Here is a 13,871-nt window from a genome sequence, read left to right on the forward strand (position 1 = left end):
CCATAAAGTGAGGGCAGCAATGCCCACCTCACCATGGGGAGTGTGGGGGGAGGGGGTGTAGTGTGAGAATGTATGTGAGTGCAAGTGTGTGCTCATGGGTGTGAGTGTGTGCATTTGGGGAGCAGGTAGAGAATTGGATAAGGTACAACTGTAAACTATCAGCATTGGGGCACAGAGAAAGGTTCAATAAATGATGATCACTGTTCCTGCCTATGGCAAGCCTCAATAGATACTAATTCAATGATAATGTGATTTAGAAATTTTCCAGATGTTAGGACTTTCTCAGGGAAGGGTTATTCAACAGGGAGGTCGCCGTGGGTCCCCCGCCTTGCATGCTCCCCTCCCCAGCTCCACTGCCCCCTGGAGGTCTCTACAGCCCCTCATTTTCATGTCCTTTGTGACCAAGCCACATTTAGAGGCCTAATAAATGCCTTCCCTTGAAGAGAGGACCATCAGGCTACAGGATAGGGGAGAGCAGCCCCGAGGCAGTGCCCCTCCCTGCGTCCTTCTCCAAACACTGATGATCCCGGGCTGCAAGAGGCGGTAGAGATCAACTCCCAGCCCCTCCATCTCATTAGCGCTGCATTATGAATTCCGGGGATAATGTATGTGATTTCCTCTCCTGATTGCTGCTGAAATCTCCTGCCTGTTTATCAAATCCCAGCCATGCTCTGCAGCCCTCTGCTCCTTGGCTCCGGGCTCCTCTTCTCCAGAGGAGGAAAACAAGGAAATGCTCCTAGGGGATTCTGGCTCTAGAGAAGAGGATCATGGTGAGAGTGAGCAGGAAATAAGGTTGGCTTTAGGGGCAGAGGGCAGAAGGGCTCCTTAAAGCACCTGACCGCCAACCCAGGTCCGCACTGAGGCTAAGCTCCCGGGGAGGAAAGCCCTACTAAATCAGCTGAGACCTACTCTGTCACCATTAGAGAACCACTCATTCATTCATTCATCCCACGGGCATTGGCTGAGGTGTCAGGCACTGTATCAGTTAACAAGGATACCAAGATGAAGCACAGGCCCTGCCCTGGAGTGAGAGGGAAACACACAGGCCCATAGTGCCAATACAAGGGGCAGATGCCAGCACAGTCCTCATGAGGTGCTGGGGCAGCATGAAGGAGAGAGGAGGCAAGGTCAGTGTGGGGATGAGATGACCCCAGGTGGTGGTCTTGAAGGAGGAATGAGACTTCACCAGCTGGAAAACAGGGGAGGGGAGTGTATATCTGTGCACACAAGTCCTGGCGTGTGAAAAGACCCAGAAGTGTGAGTTGCTGGGTGGGATCCGCCCATCTTGGGGTGGCTGGAGGCCAGGTCAGGAGGCAGCGGGAGAGGAGGACAGGCACAGTGATGGACCTCGAGGCTGTACCAAGGAGTTTGACTTTAATCTAAAAGCAAGGAAGATCCACTAAAAGGTGGAAAGCAAGGGCGTGTTTGGTCCCATCCACCTTTTGGTGGATCTTCCTTGCTTTTAACACCTTTTAGTGTTAAAAGCACTAAAATCAGGCGATGGGACGAGACACACCCTTGCTTTAACACCTTTTAGCGGATCTTCCTTGTTTTAACACCTTTTAGTGGGACGGGGATGGGCCTGGACCCCATGGATCAACACCTTTAGCAGCTGTGAGCAGGGCATGTTCCCTAGAAGGAACATGGGCAGGACAGGCAGGGAAAGTGCCTATGACAATGAGCGCTTTGAACTGTGCATTCAGTTGCCACCGGATCCCTTTTCACTTTCTCTGGGCACAGGTTGTTTCAGATGTGTGCGTGTCATCTCCTGCCAGTCTGAAAGACCCCCAAGGCTGGATCCTTCCTTCCCTCTTCACATGTCCTACTTGGAAAAGACTGTAGGAAACAGCAAGCACTCAATAAGGACTTTTTGCCTTATCTTGGATTGTTTCAATGCCATTTTACAATTATTTCACTATTTCCTTACTGTTTGCAATGATATATTTGCCACTGAATGTTTACCTTCTCCAGTGTCTGCCTCCCCTGCAAACACAGAGACAGCCCAACTCTGACTACCTGCCCAATTTCCTTCTCCCTTCTCCCTTGCGAACTGAACCCTGCCTTATTCTGGGTAGTCCCAAGTGATAAACAGTGACCAAAGTAACCATGAAGATTCTGAGTGAGCCCAGGCCTATGGGAGGATCTGCTGGAGATTCCAGGGAAGCTTTTCCTCGTTCCTACTGAAAGGAATGAGGGAGGCTGGTCCACCTCTTTCTCCTGCTTCCTGTCTTGACTGAGATTCCTGGACATCCTGAGGTCTCCTATGCCCATGAAGCAGAAACCCCAGGCATTCAGGACAGTGACAAGGCCCTTCCCTGATCCAGGCTGCCTTCTTGCTCTATGAGGGCAAGAAGTTTGTTTTTCTCTCTGCTGTTTCCCAGCTCCTAGAACAGCGCCTGGTATGCGGTGGCCACTCAATCATCCTCTGTGGATTGAGGGAAGGTCTACATTCCTTAGGCCACTGTTAGCTGGGAGTTCTGTTACTTACAACTGAACATATGCCTAACTCAGTAACTGTGAAAAATAATAACAGTATATGCTAAGATTATAAATGGAGTAAACTGGGTAGAATCACAAACTAAGGCACCACCCTAAAATGTGAAGAAAGGTGCTGTCATGAGCCACCTGTTTTCCTTTCCCCTCAGTTTTTCTCTGCTCAGAGCTGGAACCGCTTGCCCCTTGCCCCCTCCAACTTGTACTTGCACCCCTGTTCCTCAAGGGACTGGCAGAATGGCTCATTTTCCTATAAGTCCACGTTTCATAGTACAGGTCATCACCTTTTGGCCTTGCCTTGACTCCCAGAACTGAGGATTCAAGCATGACCCAGATCTTCCTGGGCAGGAGAGCTTCAAAGCCCCACCAAACACCAGGAAGGGAGAGAAGCAAAGAAGGGAAAACCCTGAAGTCATTCCTGCCATATGGCTACAGCCTTGCATCATCCCTGATGTGAGCCATTAACCTGCTAACTACCAACCAATTAGCTCTGGTTTGGGCTATGCTTCCCTAGCTTGTGTCTCTGCTTCTTATCAGTCACACAGAGGGGCCCTTATAACCCCTGCCCCTTGGGAGATGTCCTTGGGGGAGGCCTAAAAGGGTCCTCTATACACAGGTTATACACATCTTTCTGAGCCCCCTCCAGTGGGAGCTGAAGAGAAAGTTTCCCCCAGGAGACTCCACAATCAGGGGCATTTACAAAGGGATTATGCTGCCATTCACAAGTTATGTTTTTACCAAATGGAGTGAAGAAAATGAAGATAATGAAATAACCAGCTTTCTTGAAGTCCCTGCTGCAGGCCTAGAACCTGATTGGCAAGATCCCCTTTGAGACCCATTGTTTTTATATCCATCTGATATCAAACTTGAGTTTCTCAGTTCCCACTCCACGTGCTCCTGTTTTATTGCTATGTGACTATCAATGCCCCCCATTTCAAACCCCAGCCATTCTCTAAACCATCACCTGCGCTTTCCTTCAAAATCCAGCTCAAGACTCTCTCCCTGTAGGAGTGTTCCTAACCCTAACCCAAACCCAATGACCCCATCACTAAACAGTCTGTTTACATCATACTTCCAAGCACACACTTGTGTGTGGATTAGTAAATGTCTAGAATCTTTATACTTGCCTTTGTACAATCTTCTTGCCCAAACTAACTTCCTGAGGGGAGTTGTGGGCAGTTCTTCTGTATCTCTCCTAATGAGAGTCCATGATTTGGTACATAGTGAAAGCTCAAAAATATTGCTGACTTTTTCAATAATCTGTTGCTTTGTAATACACCAATCCAAAAGTGAATGGCTTAAGACAACCATTCTATCATCTCTCGTGAGTCCATAGATTGACTGGAATCAGCTGGCTGGTTCTTCTGTTGCACATGGTAGTACCTGGGGCTGTGGTCATTTGGGGACTGTACTGGGATGAAGTATCCAGGATAAGTCACTCACTTGGCTGGTGCCTTAAGGGAGTGGATGGAGGCCTGGCTCAGTTGTGAAGCTGGGACAGTTGGGCCTCCCTTCCTTCCTCTCTTCCTCTATCCATATATTCTCAAGGTCTCTCCTTCTCCATTGGTCTCTGTATGTGACCTTTCTAGCACAGAGAGATCACACTTTTTACATAGTGACTTGAGGATCCCCAAAGCACAAAAGTGTAAGATTTGAGAATTTTTAAAACTTAGACTACAAACAACTTAGTGTCACTTCCAACACACTTTATTGGTTAAAGCAAGTCACAGGCCAGCTCAGATTCGGTGTGGGAGGGGATCACACAAGGGTGATATGATTCACTAAGGGAGGTCTGATTTACTAGGGAACATCTTGGGATACTTGCTACCCCTTGACTGAATGCCCAATAGCATTTATGGAGTCCAATTTTCATTAGTGCCAAGATTACTACAAAAAAACCTCAGCTGTCTCTTCCTCAGACTGTTTTCGTCAAGAATAAGGAGAACACACATACACACACACACTTACTCTCTCACACACACACACATATATTCCTACCACCTGGAAAACCACCATTCCAACCTATAAAAAATACTTTAAAAATCTCTAAGAGGGTGAAAATGTGCATACTGTGAAAGAAAGATTAAACACCATCACTATTAGTTGCCCATTTAAAAAAGATGTATTAAATACATTATTTCATTTGATCTTGATTCCCATCCCTATTTTAGAGATGAAGAAACTGAGGCTCAGAGATGATAAGTAATTTACCCAAAAGGGTGGAGCTAGGTCTGAATAACCCCAAGACTTGTCCCTGATGCCAAAAAGAATTATTAGAATATGAATTAGTGCAGTAGCTCACACCTATAATCCCAGCACTTTGGGAGGCCAAGGTGGGAGGATCACTTGAGCCCAGGAGTTTGAGACCAGCCTGGGAAACATACCAAGACCCCATCTCTACAAAAAAAATTTTTTTAAAGAATAGGAATTATGCCTATCAATGATAGACTGGATAAAGAAAATGTGGCATATATACACCATGGAATACTATGCAGCCGTTAAAAAGGATGAGTTCATGTCCTTTGCAGAGACATGGATGAAGCTGGAAACCATCTTTCTCAGCAAATTAACACAAGAACAGAAAATCAAACATCACATGTTCTCATTCATAAATAGGAGTTGAACAATGAGAACACATGGACACATGGAGGGGGACATCACACACCAGGGCCTGTCTTGGGGTTGGGAGGCTAGGGGAGGGATAGCATCAGTAGAAATATCTAGTGTAGATGATGGGTTGATGGGTGCAGCAAACCACCATGGCTCTTGTATACCTATGTAACAAACCTGCACGTTCTGCACATGCACCCCAGAACCTAAAGTTTAATTTTTAAAAAGTGCAAAAAAAAAAAAAAACAGGAATTCATGTTTTTAGTCTAAAGAAACTGAGATCCTGAAAGGTGAAATAGTCCTGGGTCCCTCAGCCAGGATCCTGATTCCCCTTTAGAAGAGAACGGATGCAAAGGAAAGCACAGGGCCTGATTTGCCGTAGATGTTCAGTAAACACAAGCCCCCATCTCTTCTCCAAACCAGATTTCTTCCACAGCTCGCTGTCATTCGTCCAAAGAACGTAGCCGCTACACTGTGTTATTGGCAGGATTGTGGGCATGACTGATTTCCTTTCTGATTGGGTGGGAAGGCTGAAGGGCGAGTTTGGAAGGGCTCTGTTCCCTTCATCTCACTCCTTTCCCCACTCGCATTTCACGCAACAGTCGTTTGGTTTTTGAGCAATCTGTTCCTGGAAAGCAGAGGAAAGTAACAGATTGATGCATCAACTGCATGTGGCCAAGTGATTTATTTTTAATGTGACTAAACAAGACACACACCTGCCTATGGAAACGTAATCACATTGAATCATCAGGACTTAGACAGCCATTTAGGCAAGGGAAAGACAGAGAGGAAACAGAGGAGAGGAGGAAGAGGAGGGAGAGAAAGAAAGGGGAGGCAGAGGAGCAGAGACAGAAGAGGAGAGAGAAGAAGGGACTGGAAGAGAAGGAAGGGAAGGGAAGAGAAGACTGGGCCAGCTCCCTAAAAATGTTGATTTCAGCAGCATCAGTGAAGCACTCTCAATTGGCCCAAATGCCCCTGGTTTAGCTGTGCTGATGCCTGAAATTTTATAATTAGACTTTCATCCCTATGATTTAACCAAACATAGTATATTCTCCACTAAAGTGTAAATGCAACAGAAGTAGTGCATCAAACTACGTCAATCATTTTCACCTCAGTGAGAAAGAACTGATATCTTTTATGAAAGCAGGGGGTTTTTTCTATGGGTGGGGGTGGTATTAGTCCATTTTGCATTGCTATATAGGAATGCCTGAGACTGGGTAGTTTATAAAGAAAGAGGTTTATTTGGCTCATGGTTCTGCAGGCTGGATAAGCATGGCACTGGTATCTGCTCAGCTTCTGTTGAGGCCTCAGGAAGCTTTTACTCATGGCAGAAGGCAAAGGGGGAGCAGGCAGGTCACATGGCAGGAGAGGGAGCAAGAGAGGGAGGAAGAGGTGCCAGGCTCTTTTATACAATCAGATCTCACTCTAACTAATAGAGCAAAAACTCACTCATTACCACAAGGAGGGCACCAAGGCATTCATGAGGGACCCACTCCCATGACTTAACACTTCCCACCAGGCCCCACCTCCAACACTGGGATCACACGTCAACATGAGATTTGGAGGGGAGAAATATCCACACTGTATCGGGGGCATTAAAACAAACTTTTTGGGAGTCACCAGTGAAGGCCCAGAAAGGAACCTTGGGGGCTTTGGGGACTTTCTCCTTCATGGCTTTCCTTAATGATAACACCTACCTTTACGAGCATTTGTTATGTTCCAGGCACTGTGAATGCGACCCATTACATGTACTATTTCATTCATGTACTATTTCATTCATGTACTATTTCATTCCATCTTCCCAACAGCCCTGGAGTTTTGTACTGGTGTTCTCGTCACTCTGCAGGTGAGGGAACTGAAGCCCAGCCCATCGTCCTCTGTCTCAGCACTCTGAAAGGAAGCTCCTGTTACAGGAGAGTTTCTCATGGAACGCCCAGCCTCATCAACAGTACCTTGCTTGCAGAAGGCACTCACTAAGTATGTGCCGACAGAGTGAAGTGGCGGGGATGGGATGTGAACGTAGACAGTCTAACACCAGAGCCTGTACCCTTAGCATTTGCCTGCACAACTTTCTCCCAGATAGTCCACTCCCTTCTCCCTGCTTCTCACCCAAATAGCATAAGAAATGCATGAACCACTAACTTTGGGAGGCTAAATGTCCTCCATCACGGCTCCCTCCTCAATCTCCCTGGGTCAGTACCAGGAATTAGCCAGCCAGACTGCTCCACTCTGTACTGCTAGTTGTCTATGTCCAGATACCTTTTCCCAGTTAGGTTGTAATGCCTTTGAGGGAAGGCACAGCATCCCTGCAGTCTTTTGGGGGGGGATGTATGAGTACTTTTGAAATTGTAGTTTCTTTCTCAAAAGCAACATTATATCTTCGTGTTTTCTGTTAATACAGATTGTGGTAGGTTTTTTCTTGAATTTTATATCAGTGTCCTTCACCCTGCCCCTAGCAGCAGCACGTGAAGGAGATTATAAAGTCCTAAGTTGGGGGGGGGCACCAGATTGATAACTTTTTGAAGATTGATACTATCTAGTGTGGGCAAGGATGGGGAAAATGGATACTTATACATTGTTGGGTAGGCTTTTGAGGAGGCAAATCATCAGTAAGTAACAGTGGCTGAAACAAGATAAAAGCTTCATTTTTTTTTTTCTCATACAAAAGTCGAAGCTAGTAGAAAGTCCTGGGAAGAAGGCTGGCTTGGCTCCACAAGGTTATGCAGGGACCCAGGTTCTTTCTATACATTGTACCACCATCCCCAGGGGTGTTACCTGCATCACCTGGTGGAAGCTGACTCCCACCACCTCATCTGTTCTCTGAATAGATTGCTCCATGGGGAAAGCGGAAGTACAACAAACAGCTTATTTTAAGGATCTAATTCAGAAATTGCACACAGTACTTCCCATCAGCCATAACTTAGTTACATGTCCACAGCGAGGGAGGTGGAAAATATGTTCTCTACTCATACCCACCTGAAACTCAGGAGATTCATTGCTAAAAGGAAGAAAAGAGAAAATGGATATTAGGGGGACAATGGACAGTTTCTGACACAAACAGGAGGAATTATCAAAGTTCAAAGTGCATATATCAATAGACCCAGCAATTCCAATTCTAGAAATGTATTCTGAGGAAATAGTCACATAACTACACAAGGATTATGCATAAGGGTAATACTAGCAGTTTTAAATTATGTTCACAAATTCTTTGATACCCTTCCCTTCACAAAAGGGCTGTACTTAATGACTTACTCTTAATGAATAGAATGTGGCCAAAGTGACAATGTGTGACTTCGGAGGCTAGGTCATAAAAGGCCCTGTGCTTCTACTTTGCTCTCTTGAATGACTGGCTATGATAGAAACAGCCACCATGTGGTGAGGACACTCAATTAGCCTTGTGGAGAGACCTACATGGGTGAGAAACTAAGGGCTCCCACCAGCAGCCCACATCCACTTGCCAGCCCTGAGAGCAAATAGCTCCTCCAGGCCTAGTCAAGGCTCAGTTGACTGAAGCCTCAGTCAGCATCTGGACTGCAAGCCCATGCAAAACACTGAGCCAGAAATCACCCACCCAAGAAGCTGCGAATTCCTGACTGGCAAAAAATGTGAGAGATTATAAATATTTATTATACAAAATTTTAAGCCACTATGTTTTGGAGTATTGTGTTAGGCAGCAGTAAATAACTAATACAATAATCATTGCTTCCTGTTTGTAATAACAAAAAAGAGAAAGAAAATACATTTTTTTAAAAAAAGAAACACCAGAAATGTCAATAATGGGAGGTTAAATAACCCATGAGAAATCCACAGTTTGGAATTTGCAGCTGTGAGAAAGAGACAAGCTATGGCGTAAAAGACCTGTATGTTCTGTCATTGACAGCTCCTTAAGACATATTAGTACATGAAAACCACAATCTGAGGAACACTTTCTGTATGGTCTCCATGACATAAAACTGCAAAAAAAGTTGTGTATGCATGTACATATGTGCATACATGCAATAACCTTATATTTGTGTATACTCAAATGTGTACTTTCACATACGTGTAAATGCGTGGAATAGGAGTGAATGTTGCATACCAAATGGCAGGCAGTGGTTTTACCCGGGACTAGGGAAGTGGAATGGGGGTGGGGAGTTGCAATATGGTGTTCACATTTTACTTTGTAATCTCCTGCATTGTTTCAGCCTCTTACAATGAAAATGCATTTGCATATTCCCTGTGTGATAAAAACAAAGAAAATCATAAAAAGAGAGAGAGGCAGTCAGATAGCAGAGATGGAAGGAAGAGGGGTTAAACAGAAACAGCGTTTTACCCACTGAGTCGTGACTACAGGCATCTTATTTTACCTGTTTGTTTTTCCTTAACATCCCAACATAGAAAACAGACACTTTGTTTTAAACTAACAACGAGGAATCTCCTCGCTTTGGCCCTTCGCTTGCTCAGCATAGACTGCCCCTAGGGTGCTCGGAGGTGGGCCGTGGAGGGGAACGTTGGGAACTGCCCGACCCCATGCTCGCCTTTTCCCGCAGGACCTATGCTCAGCTTTCGGAACGTGCAAGGGAGGGAGTGTGTACAACCTAAGAAAAGGGCCGCGGTGCGGAGCCCGGAGCAGGGCTGGGTGCAGGGAACGCTCTTGCTGCCCGGGGCGCTCTGCGCTGAGCGCCTGGTGGGGACAGCACGCCGCTCCAGGAGTCCCCAGGCGCGGGAGGTCCCAGCAGATTTTGCATAAAGGGAGGAATCCCCAGGGAGGAATCGAGTCCAGGGCACAAACAAGATACTGGAGGAGGTGGCACGGAGAGGATTGATTCGGTTTGCAAGCCTACGAGGTCGTGGCCTCTCGGCGCGGGAAAGCAGGCTCCTGTCTCTCCAGGATCCAGCCTCCCGATCACCGCGCTAGCCCTCGCCCTGCCTGGGCCTCCCCAGAGACGGGAGCTTGGGTGGGGGACCCTGGATCCGAAGCCAAGGCTGAACTGGCGGGCCAAGCCCAGGGAGCAACCAAGTCCCCAAGTCTTTCCCTACCTTTCCCGCAGGCTGAGCAGAAAACCAGGAAGTGGATGGTCTCCATCTCCGCAGCCACGCCCGCCCGTTTGCGCTTACTGAACTGAGGTCCTCAGGAACGTGATAAGACAAAGAGAAAGGAGGGCATTTTCGCCACCCTCTTGCTAATGCTTCAGTAACTCCTCATTGCCCTAATGTGCTCACCATCAGAGCCTGATGAAGACCTTCGGAGGCCCTAAAATTGTAAGACCCACTCTCTCCATCAATGTAATTTAAAAACAAAAACAAAAACAAAAAAACTTTAAATGGGATTTTACCAAAAAGCCGATTTTCCTCTATAAATTTATTTTAATAGCAACGACAAGCCCTTGCCTTGCAGCACACTAGCCTGCCCAGCAGAAGATCCAGTAAGGTTTGCAAAGCCAGTCGGGATCTCCTCACCTTGCCTCTCTCCTCTTCCTGCACCAGCGGGCTAACCTGTTTCCAGGTCCTCTGAAGCTCGGTCCTTCCCTGAGTTTCCCATTGCCTGGCACCTCCAGAGCCAGCATATATTTCCACTTCCCACTCCTAACTTTCAGTCCAGACTGGGTTAGATGCCTTCAGTGCTTTCTCCATCACAGGAGACTTAGCACACAGAGTAGGAGAATACCCCTGTTTCTTCCCTGTCACCCTCTCTGTGCTGAGGGCTCAGAAGGTCGAGACACCTTTTCTGTTTTGCTTACAGGTATGGTCCCAGAACCTAGCATGTGGACTGGCACACCCTTTGCTCAAATAAATACATCAATATTTGAAATTAACCATGCATAGCAAAACACATAGCACAGAATAAAAGTGCGTAGTCCATTCTGGCCTCTGCAGTACATTCTTTCCATCACAGTATATATATTCAGCTTCTCAGCCTTTATTGAGCACCTCCAAATGTGCTAGACAGGTAATACTCAATACACATTAGTTCCCTCCATGCTAAAATGGACTGTGTGTCTACGTAACTTTGCTGGAAACTTGAGGGAAACCAATTATCCTGCCCTTTCCCTGGGTGTCTGATTGAACTCGGCATGTCCGTTATAGCCATAGAAATATCACTAACAGGCAATGCCAGCAGGATTAGATCTGCCAAGGGTTTAAAGTTTAGCAAGAAAGCTTTTTGCAAATGTCAACACTACCACTCTGTTTCCTGCAAACCAGCATTCTAATCAGCAGGGCTGCCTTTTCCAGCTCATTGAGCAATGACATAAAAAAATCCCAGCATAATCCTTTATCTAGGAGAAAAATACCAAAAGGCAGAGAGGATGCAATAACAATCATAGCTACCTACTATGTGCAAGGTGCCGTGCTTACTGCTTTAGTTATGTTGCCTCCAATCCTCACAACAAAACTGACAAATGGGGAAACTGAGGCTTACAGAAGTCACACATCTCCAACTGAGGCCTGAACTTGAGTATTTTCCATAGCACCCCACTAACTCTGGGGAAAAAAAAAACCTGCTATTGTGCCCAGTGAGGATACAATGTCTTAGAGTGGTAGGGACTTCAGGGGCTGGTCGTAGGAAAAGAGAATGACAGTGCTTCTCATGCCAGGGTTTCCTGGGACTCTCATCTTGTCTTCCTCTTCTCCTTCCCTCAGAGGCCAGGTGGAGTGACATAATGATTTTGGAAATTTTTGAGCTGAAAAAGGAAAATGTTTTCTTCATTTTTTTTTCTAAAGGGGAACTGTTGGAGTGTTTGCATTTTGGGTTCCTTGCATAGCAGCTGGTAGGCTTGATGGGATTTCAAAATGAAGTTACTAATGGAAATTATACACTGGGGATGTTCCAAAGAAACGGCTAAGAGAGAATGGCTTGTGCTAGGTGACTGGAAGTGTTGCATCAGATTATCACAGCTGGGTATTGAGGCCAGGCCCAGCTGAAATGTTACAGTAGGGTTACCTCTCAGACTTGGCTCTGTACAGGAAGCATATCCAAGGAAGAGCTACATCCAAGGCAAAGCTATAAAGCCAGACGCAGAAGACACAGTACCTGGGTTAACTGCCCGTCTGTCCCTGGGTGTAGGCTAAAGATATTTAATCTTGGGCACGGCAAGCAGCTGCATACAAGAGCCTGATTCCTGATTCCTGAGCAGGAGTGGGCAGCAAGTTGCTAATTCTGACCTCCAACCATCCCTGAGGTGGTGTAGCCCTCGGTTCTCAACCCTGGCTGCCCTCTAGCATCATCTGGTGAGCTTTGAAATACAGATGCAGGACTCATCCCAGATGGATGAAATCAGAACTGATGGGAAAGGGATCCAGCATCACATATTCTCACAGCTCTCCATGTGATTCTAGCTTGCAGCCGAAGTTCAAAAGTTCTGACACAGCCTAGGTGTCCAGTGATCACAAGAATTACAGGAGCACTCCCTAAAATAGTTTCGCCCCAGCCTCTCTGCTGTAGATCTTGATTCAGTGGGGCTGGCAGGGGCCCAAGAATCTGTAATTTTAATGAGCTCCCTTGTAGTAGTTTTGATCAGATAAGCTTGGGGACCCGCAGGTGTAATAAAATGGTATATTCGCATGTCATCATTGCAGTCACAGCTTCTGACATATTATGTTTTAAATTTGTATGTACATCATTGTGTCTCAACCATCATTCGAGTGTAAGCTCCAAGAGGGAAAGGACCTTGTCTTATTCACTGGGAGGTTCTGAGTATGGAAAAGAATGCAAGCAAATAGTGGGAAATCTGTGGATATTTGTTGAATAAATAAATGAATTTCTGTTTTGTATTTGTCGCTTCTGCTTTGTGAACCAAGTTAAGAGTGAGATTGAAACTTTGAAAGAAAATACAAATAATTTTATTTCACTTCCCTTTATAGATCTAAAGTCCTGCTTTTAAAAACATAAAGACTTCTTCTATATGGAACTTGATTGCCTTCATTCAGTCATCAAGAGTCTTCAGGAGATCTGAAGACCCACAGCAAACCAGAAATGTTGAGGGGGAAAATGTGCAGAAATGTCTGAGAGCAAACCCCCGACCCTTAAACAAATTTTTCTTCTGAAATTTTCTGCTTCATTGCAAGTTTTATGTCACCAATGAAGCTATAGGGCCTAGATAGAAAATGATACAAAGTATTTTCAGAAAAGTTGATTAAACTGCATGCTTTTATTTATGCACATTCAGAAAATGTTTATCGCGGAACTAGCATTTTCCAGTAAGTGCCAGTGGGAGCCCAGTGAAAAATAACACACAGTCCTGCCCTCAATGACTAGCTTTCCCAGCGAGTGGAAAGCTAGCGATGGAACTAGTACAGTGTGACAACACAGGTCATCAAATTCAAGATGGCTTCTGTTGTAAGATGCATCATTTATTTGTCCAGCACTAAGAAAAATGCTACCAATTGAACCATGACATGTCGTGGATTTTGTTAAGACCTGTTTTAATTTCAGAGATGTGAAAATGTAACAGGGTGGTAGGGAGGTGAGGAATGTGCATTTTATTTATTTTATTTTATTTTATTTATTTTGAGAGACAGGGTCTCTCTTTGGCACTCACCCAGGCTGGAGTGTAGTGGCGCAATCTCAGCTCACTGCGGCCTCAACCTCGTGGGCTCAAGTGATCCTCCCACCTCCTGAGTAGATGGAGCTCCAGGCATGAGCCACCATGCCCGGCTTTTTTGTTTGTTTGTTTGTTTTTAAGTTTTTGTTGTTGTTGAGACAAGGTCTCATTCTGTTGCTGCCCAGGCTGGAGTGCAGTGGCTCGATCTCAGCTCACTGCAGCCTCTGTCTGCCAGGTTCAAGTGAT

This window comes from Mandrillus leucophaeus, unplaced genomic scaffold (assembly GCF_000951045.1).
Source record: "Mandrillus leucophaeus isolate KB7577 unplaced genomic scaffold, Mleu.le_1.0 Scaffold12, whole genome shotgun sequence".
In the NCBI taxonomy this organism is placed as follows: Eukaryota; Metazoa; Chordata; class Mammalia; order Primates; family Cercopithecidae; genus Mandrillus; species Mandrillus leucophaeus.